This window comes from Uranotaenia lowii, chromosome 2, assembly GCF_029784155.1.
Source record: "Uranotaenia lowii strain MFRU-FL chromosome 2, ASM2978415v1, whole genome shotgun sequence".
NCBI lineage: Eukaryota > Metazoa > Arthropoda > Insecta > Diptera > Culicidae > Uranotaenia > Uranotaenia lowii.
Window position 1 is genome coordinate 268558006 of NC_073692.1, and position 8915 is coordinate 268566920.

Below are 8915 nucleotides of genomic sequence, written 5' to 3' on the forward strand. Positions count from 1 at the left end.
CACCACTACTTCTAGATAAAATTAAAAACTGGGAGGTATCGGATGAAGAATCACTGTCTGATCACAGACATATCTCATTCGACATAGTGGGAGGGGTTATAATCAAGGACGTTTATAGAGATCCCAGGAAAACCAACTGGAGTCTTTATAAACACACACTTGAAGCTTGCAATCCTTTGTTGGAAACGAAAATACGAACAACAAAACAATTAGAGGAAGCTTCAAACAGGTTCACAAATAAAATTATATACGCTTTCGAAGCCAGCTGCCCACTCAAGGAACGTGTTTCAAACAGGAAAGTTCCTTGGTGGAACAGACAACTAGAAAAGTTGAGGAAAAAAACAAGAAAACTTTTCAACAAAGCAAAAGCTGACTCAAGCTGGGATAATTATCGTAAATCCCTAACAGAGTACAATAAAAACATTCGAAAAGCTAAGAGGAGTAGTTGGAAGCACATGTGTGAAACCGTGCAAACTACACCCGAAGCTGCCAGACTCCAGAAAGTTCTATCAAAAGAACATTCAAATGGACTGGGTCAATTGAAGAAAAAGAACGGGGAGTTCACTACAAACCCAAATGAAACGCTTCAATTACTACTAAGTACGCATTTCCCAGAATCCATTGAAGGAATAGAGATTAATGACACTCCGATTGAAAGACTCACTCGAAATGTCAGACGTGATGAAGCACTTCGCAAATCACGCACAATCTTTACACCTTCAATGGTTGACTGGGCAATAAGTACATTCGAACCATTCAAAGCAGCTGGTGAAGATGGAATTTTACCAATTCAAATACAGCAAGCTAAACAAATGGTAACACCTGCCTTGGTAGAGATGTTCGTCGCCAGTATGACCCTCTGTCATATTCCAACTCAGTGGAAGAAGGTGCGCGTGATCTTTATCCCGAAACCAGGGAAAAAAGATAAAACACAACCTAAGGCATTCAGACCTATTAGTCTAACGTCCATTATTTTGAAAATAATGGAGAAGATACTTGACGAGTACATTAAATCGCAGTATCTTAGCTTAAGTAAGCTAAACAACTTCCAGTTCGCTTACAAAAAAGGTATGTCCACGGTTACGGCCTTACATACCCTTACACAAAAACTAGAAAAGACTGTAGAGGCAAAAGAAATAGCACTCGCTTCTTTTTTAGACATTGAAGGGGCATTCGACAACGCATCTCACACTTCAATCGAAACAGCTATGAAAAGACGAGGGTGCCACTCGGCAATTGTTAACTGGACTAGTGCGATGCTAATAAACAGAACCATTTATGCAAGCTTGGGAGGACTTACAATCAAAGCCACACCAACGAAGGGATGTCCCCAAGGCGGGGTTCTATCACCGTTGTTGTGGTCCTTGATAGTGGACGACCTCCTAAACAAACTTGTATCCATGGGATTCGAAGTTATTGGCTTTGCAGACGACGTAGTTATTATAGTTCGGGGAAAACATGAGAATGTGCTGTCTAATAGAATGCAAACTGCACTCAACTACGCACTATTTTGGTGCAGGGAAGAGGGACTAAATATAAACCCTTCCAAAACTACTGTGATAGCCTTCACTAGGAGACGAAAAATTACACTAAAACCTCCAACATTAGATGGGGAAGTGTTAAACCTCGAATCACAAGTGAAATATTTAGGCATAGTACTAGACTCAAAGCTATCATGGAACCCACAGATAGAGCATGTAATCGCTAAGGCTACAACAGCTCTATGGGTCTGCCTCAAAGGAGTAGGGAAAAAATGGGGACTACAGCCGAAAATTATCTACTGGATATTTGCAGCTATTATAAGACCCAAAATCTCTTATGCCTCCTTAGTATGGTGGACCAAAACTATGCAAATTACGGCCCAGAAAAAACTAGCGAAGCTCCAAAGACTTGCAACGCTAGCTATAACTGGCGCAAAGCGAAGCACACCGAATGAGGCTCTAAATGCACTACTAAATATTCTGCCTCTACATCAATTCATTGAGTTAGAGGCGGAACGTAGTGCCTTGAGACTCTCCAAATACAAAACTCTCTATGAAGGAGATCTTACAGGACACCTCAAAATCCTAAAGAAATTTAAATTAAACTCACTTATTGTGAAAAATGATGACTGGATGGAGCCCATTTTCAACCTAGACATACCATACAATGTAACTATCAATGATAGGGACGTGTGGGAGTCAGGTGGACCTGCGGTTCCTCCCAGATCGATCCTATTCTTCACTGATGGGTCAAAAATGGATAAAAGAACTGGGGCAGGGGTTTTCGGACCTAGACTCAGGATCTCAATTCCTATGGGAAACTGGCCAACAGTATTCCAAGCTGAAATTCAAGCCATTCTAGAATGCACTTTAGCCTGTTTGAAAAGGGGATACAGGTACACAAGTATCTGCATGTTCTCTGACAGCCAGGCTGCTCTCCGAGCACTAAGTACGTTCACATGTTACTCCAAACTAGTTTGGGAGTGTATAGTTGCACTAAGAAACCTGGCCATAAGGAACAGAGTATCTTTATTCTGGGTACCAGGCCACTGCGGTATCCTAGGGAACGAAGAAGCAGACCAACTAGCTAGGGAAGGATCTCAGGGACTGTTGATTGGACCTGAACCTTTCTGCGGAGTATCGAGAAGTGCCTTGACTATGGAGCTCAAGAACTGGGAAAGCACCACTATTGTTTCCAACTGGAAAACAGCGGAGGGAGCAACCCAGGCAAAAAGATTCATTGAACCAAGCGCACGACTCTCAAAAAACATGTTGAACTTAAGTAAGCACGAATTAAGTACTTACACAGGTCTCTTGACCGGACATTGTCCAACAAAACAGCATCTCAAAAGGATAAACATAATTCTGAACGATGACTGTCGGTTCTGCGGGTTCGAAAAAGAAACTGCAGAGCATCTTCTATGCAACTGCTGCGCCCTCCTAAATAGGAGAGAGCGTGTACTTGGGGCAAAGTTAATTAGCGCACAAGACATATGGTTGCATATCAGCCCTAAGAAGGTTATATCATACATCTTTGATATCATACCCAATTGGGATAAAATGCTTAGTCAGCAATCAACTGTCACTCCAATCAATAGTGCAGGTGAACCTGACAGCATATAGTAACGCGGGGTAAACACCACAATAGATCAACTACTGGTCGCAGTGGGCTCTCCCCTACAGGAAAAAAAAAATTCAAACTGTAATATGTCAAAAATGACAAAACATCTTTTGTTGAAAATTCACTGAGAATTTATAAAATCTGAAGCAAACATGAGTCAAGTTTTAAAACTTATATGGTAGGAATCAGCATAAAAAAGGGGTTCGATTTTGTTTTATTTTGAACGACTTTATGTACAAAAAATCATATCTTCCGATTTTTTTTATCCAAACTTGTATTGCGATCCAAATTAGAGACTCGTGAACTCTTATTTCAAAGTTTAAATTATTCATTCATCTAAATTCTCTTGTCATTTTGAACTTCAACGGGAGTTTTTAGCATCGATTTTCCATGCATCGTCAAAATTCAATAGAAATCGAGGTTATCGGTCCAGGAATTGATTTTTTTTTCCTCGAGTAGTTATTGATTCCCATTTAGAGAATTTCTGAAAACTGGAGAAGTTTAAGTTTTAGTTTACAAGGATTCCTCAGTGAACATTCTGTAGAACAAAGCGTTTGGTCGTATGTAAGATATTGCTGTTTGAATGAAAGAAGTTGGAAAAGTCTAATTTTCATATAGTTGATGTATCTAATGTTTCAAATACTTGAGAGAGGTTTAGTGTCATCAGATAATCGAACCAAAAATAATCAAATCTTAAAATAAAAAAATATGAAGAAACAATGTCATTGGAGTTGAACGTTAGAAATGTGTAAAGTTGGAGATATTCTTGCGTGCACTCAAACGTCTATTAAATTATGCACGGTACTGGTAGTAAATAATTTGTTAAACACCAACCACTTAGCTAAAAAAGCCATCAATTCTATGTTCATTTAAAACCATGCATTATAAGCAATGCTGAATACATTCAAGTAATTTATTAATATAAAAAGACTTTTTGCACGTATCTCCCAGCGCATCTAATTCCTAGCTTCAAAATTACTTTATTGTGTTGTGATTACTTAGAAATCAATTATGTTCATTCTCTTTTAGTCCGACTGTGGTCAGCAAAAAATAGTAAAAATGAACCGGTCTAATTCCAATTCTTGCAAAACGGTTTCCTATTCCTGTCGCAAAATTACGACGAATTATGGGGGCCGAGCAATTCGATTTCAATCGAAAATTGACAAATTTATATAGTTCAGATTAGTTTGAAATAATTTTTCTAATTTTATTTCAACACTTTTCTGTTGAATTTGATGATTTTGATTGTTATATGCATTAACAGGAAGCGTTAAAACGAAGAAACACGTTGGGGGGATTACTAAGTTCGTCTTTCAATATGGCGGGGTGTGCCAATAATTATTTTCACTTCGAGATTTTAAAATCAAATATCTTAAAAAATAGTTTTAAAAGTGACAAATTTGTGATAGAAAATAAATTCCCAGGCGTGTGAATCATTTATCATGTGAAGTAGTCTTTTAAAGTGGAAAGCTATTTTTCGGGTCTAAAACATGCATTCATGAATTAAGACGAATAAGAGGGATACGACGGAGGAGGGTACACCTACCCTACTCGACTTCGTGTTATTTCATGTTGCATATTTTGATAGTTTCACGGAAATTAAATAATCGAAAATCATTGAATTTCATTGAACGGCTCTCTATATACAATTAATTTTTATTATTCGATCAAAGTATTCAGTGCTGTGCCAAACGGGGAGGTTCAAAAATATTGTTTTAAATCCGTTAGATGGCCTTCTTTAAAGCCTGGGACAAACATTAACTGGCTAGACCAAAATTGGATGAAACACTGATTTCATAAGAAATATTCATTTTGTTGAGGTTAAAATATTAAAATTTCGAATTTGACTTTAGAATGAGCGATTACGATAGAATGTGACGCAACATCGAAAACAATTGAATGAATTAGGTTTGATTTCGAAAATTTAGGTCTTTTTTATAGGTTCTAGCTGACTCGATGTGCTTACTACATCTCCCAAAAATGAAGGAAATTTTTTATTACTATTAATTTTTCATTTATTTGTTCAGCATTTTTAACAGAATATCAAAAAATAACCTCGATCAAACGAAAGCTGCAACTTTAGTGCTAAAGTGCAATACAAAGACGATTTGTTCAAATATTCATAAATATTTTTTTTTATTTTCAAAACCCTATTTAATTTTTTTTAATTATTGTTTTCAATCCGCATAAGTTCATGCTAAATTGTATTTATTGTCTTAATTCATATGGAATCCCTCTTAACCAATGTAAGAAGAGCCTCGAAATTGACACATTTTTCGTAACAAAATAACATCATATGCCATATTTGGCTGCATGTTCCCTTCCATGACAAATTTGGTTCCATTTTATCGATTAGTTATCGAGTTTCTATAAAAAATTGTATGGATGACCTCCTCACTGTTCCTATTAACCTATCGCGAGGAAACATTTCTTGTATTCTTATACGCTCCTATGCCAATTTTGAATGCATTTTCCCTAAAAATTCTTGTGTTATGATAAAAATTGTAAGGGTGACTCCCTCCCCTTCATACCTCCTTAAAATAAGGAGGGAGGGGTATCAAAACATCACATTTCTTGTATCTATACAAATACGATCCCATACTGGTTCAATTTCATCAGTTTGTTCTCGAGTTATTCAAAAGATTGCATGGGTGACTCGGCTCAAGGGAGCCCCCGTAGAAGAAACCATTATAACATGTTAACATTACTTTAATCATGCTGCTCCAAGACCCCCCCCCCCTTTGAATAAGAATTGCAGAATTTTGCCACATTTTTATTGGCTGGGCAAATCAGTACAACTATTTTACAAAATTTGGGTGTTTGGTTTTGTATATTTTAACCCAAAACTCGAGCAAATGAATTAGAATCCAGTGATAATTCAAGAAAAAATCTATAACAAGGTGACCAACATCCAACACCTCAAATTTTAATTTTAATCGAAACTTGTCAACAACGTTCGAATTGTTTTTAAAACTAACAAAAAAACAATTTGGGTAAAGATATTCGACAAAAATTTAGACCAATTGCGTTTTCTGTTTGACCCAGATCATAGTTTGCTTTACTTGTCCAGTTCACTTTATTTTGAAATCCCACTTATGTCCGAATAAATCCGGAAATCTGGGTTGTCTACAGTACATAAAACATCACTTTCTCTTACTTATCAATTAAAGGAAATATATTAGGAGTTACTAGCGAATTAATCATTACTTTTTGAATATGAAATATTATTTCTCACGTTTGAAAAATGTTACGCTATTTACGACAGCTAGAATAACGGGGGCTAGAATAATAATAAACCGAACAAATTATTCAAAGATGGTATATATTATTTACTGAAACTTGTTCTCTAAATTTGTTTTTTAAGATCTGAAATTTGTACTCTGTTTTAATAGCTTCATAATGACTTAAATAATGTCAAAATTTATGGATTTTCCACCTTTTTTCCCAAAGTGGGAAGTTACGAACTTCCATAAAAACATTTGTCACATCTATTTTTGAGTTATGCCAAATATTCGTACGCAAAAAAAGCTCTTTATCTTGGGAGCTCCCTTATCTTTTACAATTTTGTCCTCCACTGCTTGAAGAAGGTAGGCTGATCTACCCGGCTCGAGTTCACATAAATTTCTAATTGAAAGAAAAAGATTCGCATATTGGAGTTTATTGCATATTGTACTTTATGGAGATAGAATTTTGAAAACCGATCAAAAGCGTGAATCGGGACAGGACTTCCAGCTCCTGATTAGCTTTAGATGGTGTATTTTTTGGAGTTGAAAAAAAAATAAGCTATAGAAATTTGAATAGAAAAACGACGAAAAGGATTTTGAATAACCATTTTCAAACAGCTTTTTTCACCATCCTCGCCCTTCGAAGCAGTTTGAAAATCTATCCTTTTTGCACCAAAATTATGTTAAAAAAATGTTTCGCCATATGCCAAACTCGGGGACATGAGACATTTCAGCTTGAAGTTTTCCCAAACATCACTTGACATGGTATGAAAATTATCGATTTTATGTAGTGCAATTTTTTTTTAATTTATTAAAGCAGAACATATAAATATTTAAAAAACATATCAGTTGCATCACTAAATAAATTCTCAGCGTTTTTGAAAGTCAAATATTTAAAAACGATGGCAAAAACAAATTTCCAAGTTTACATTTGTCCCGTATATTGGGGCAATTGTAAACGCAAAACTTATATTCAGATGCGTCAGAGTAAAGGCTTTAAAATGGATTTGATACGTATATCTGTTTGTTTGTTTTATCAAGTTTCATTGATATATCTGCAGTGTACCAGCAGTATAAATTGATGTTTTATATTCCACTTTTAACAAATGCTGTTCAAAGCAAACGACCTTCATTTACGAAGACATTGAAGAATTCTAAATAACATTCGGAATGCCCTTCTGGTCTTTCCAACATATTGAATCATTTTGAAGATGAATTTCTTAAAAGTTCGACGTTTGCCCTTGCCCCACCGTGTAAGTTGACAGGAGGGAATATTGTTTTGAACACTTTAAAAGTATACTAAAAATATCTCATAAAAATTTTGCTTCCAGTTGAACATCAGTTCTAAAGTCTCACTTTTCAAAAAAGAGCTGATCAAAAGTCTCTTTTATGCAGCCAAGTAACACAAAAACACTTTTCATGTTAAGTACGTACTTGAATTGGTATGTAAGCAAAAAGTACGATGTTTTTTTTTCAGAATTATTTAAAATAAAAACCTCCCATTTTCATTTCAAAATTCGTTTCAGTTGTGTATTTGGGTTGAAGTAACAATTTCTAGAAGAAAGCTTTTTTTTTATTTTTGAACATGCTCTAGTATTCCGGGAATGAAAATTCTTTCGAAAAATGAATTCCCTCATTTTTGGTCAATAAAAATCAGTTTAATTCACAGATACCTTTCACTTATGTAGGGCTAGGTGGGGTAATTATGAACAAAATTTCTTCATTTGGCACACTTACAGCCACCATATGTTAATTTCTTATCACAAACTCTGAAAAGCTACCATCAATGAATGTTTCCGTGCTCTTAATCATTTTGTAGAACAACTTTTGTTTTTTGGTCGCAACCTTTGTCCTTGGGACGTCTGTTCATAATTACCCCGTCTGTTCATATTTACCCCACTCTCTAGGGGGTAATTATGAACACGGATTACGAAATTGGTATAAAATTTTTGAAAAGTAAAAGTAGTTTTACGTGGTGTCAAAAAATCTCAATTCAACACCAAATGATGAAAATTATTAGCAGTAACAAGAAAATGGGTTTTTTTAAAAAAACTCAATCCAATTCATGAATAAAACTTGCAAAATAAACAAATTTAATCAAAATTAAGAGGTAAAACAATAGAAAAATATCTATTTAGTGTTCTTTTTAATTGATATTTTTCTATCTTTTGTTTCGAGAGTTTAATTTCTTTGTTGCATCTTTTACGTTTTGGTTGGTTTCTTTTTTTCCGTTTCTCTATGTCTTTACAGAACATTTTATTTACCTCTCCATGCGTGTGAAATTTCAGACGAGTTAGGATACTCGATAGTTTTTACATCCGTTTAAAATGTCCTGCGCAGCAAACATCCAGTCTTCACCAAAATCTCGTGGGCTTGGCTTTTCACGTACGTGCAAGGTATCATGAAATTGCAACCTATACATATACAGGAAATTCGAAAATATTTTTAAATGGTTGTTTCACAAAAACACTCATTAAAATCTTCTTGGATCAGTGAACAGCCATTTTTTACAATTCTTATCAGTTCTATATGATCGACAGTTTTGAAAAATATTTACACTTGTAAATTTTTTATCACCTGTATGAAATT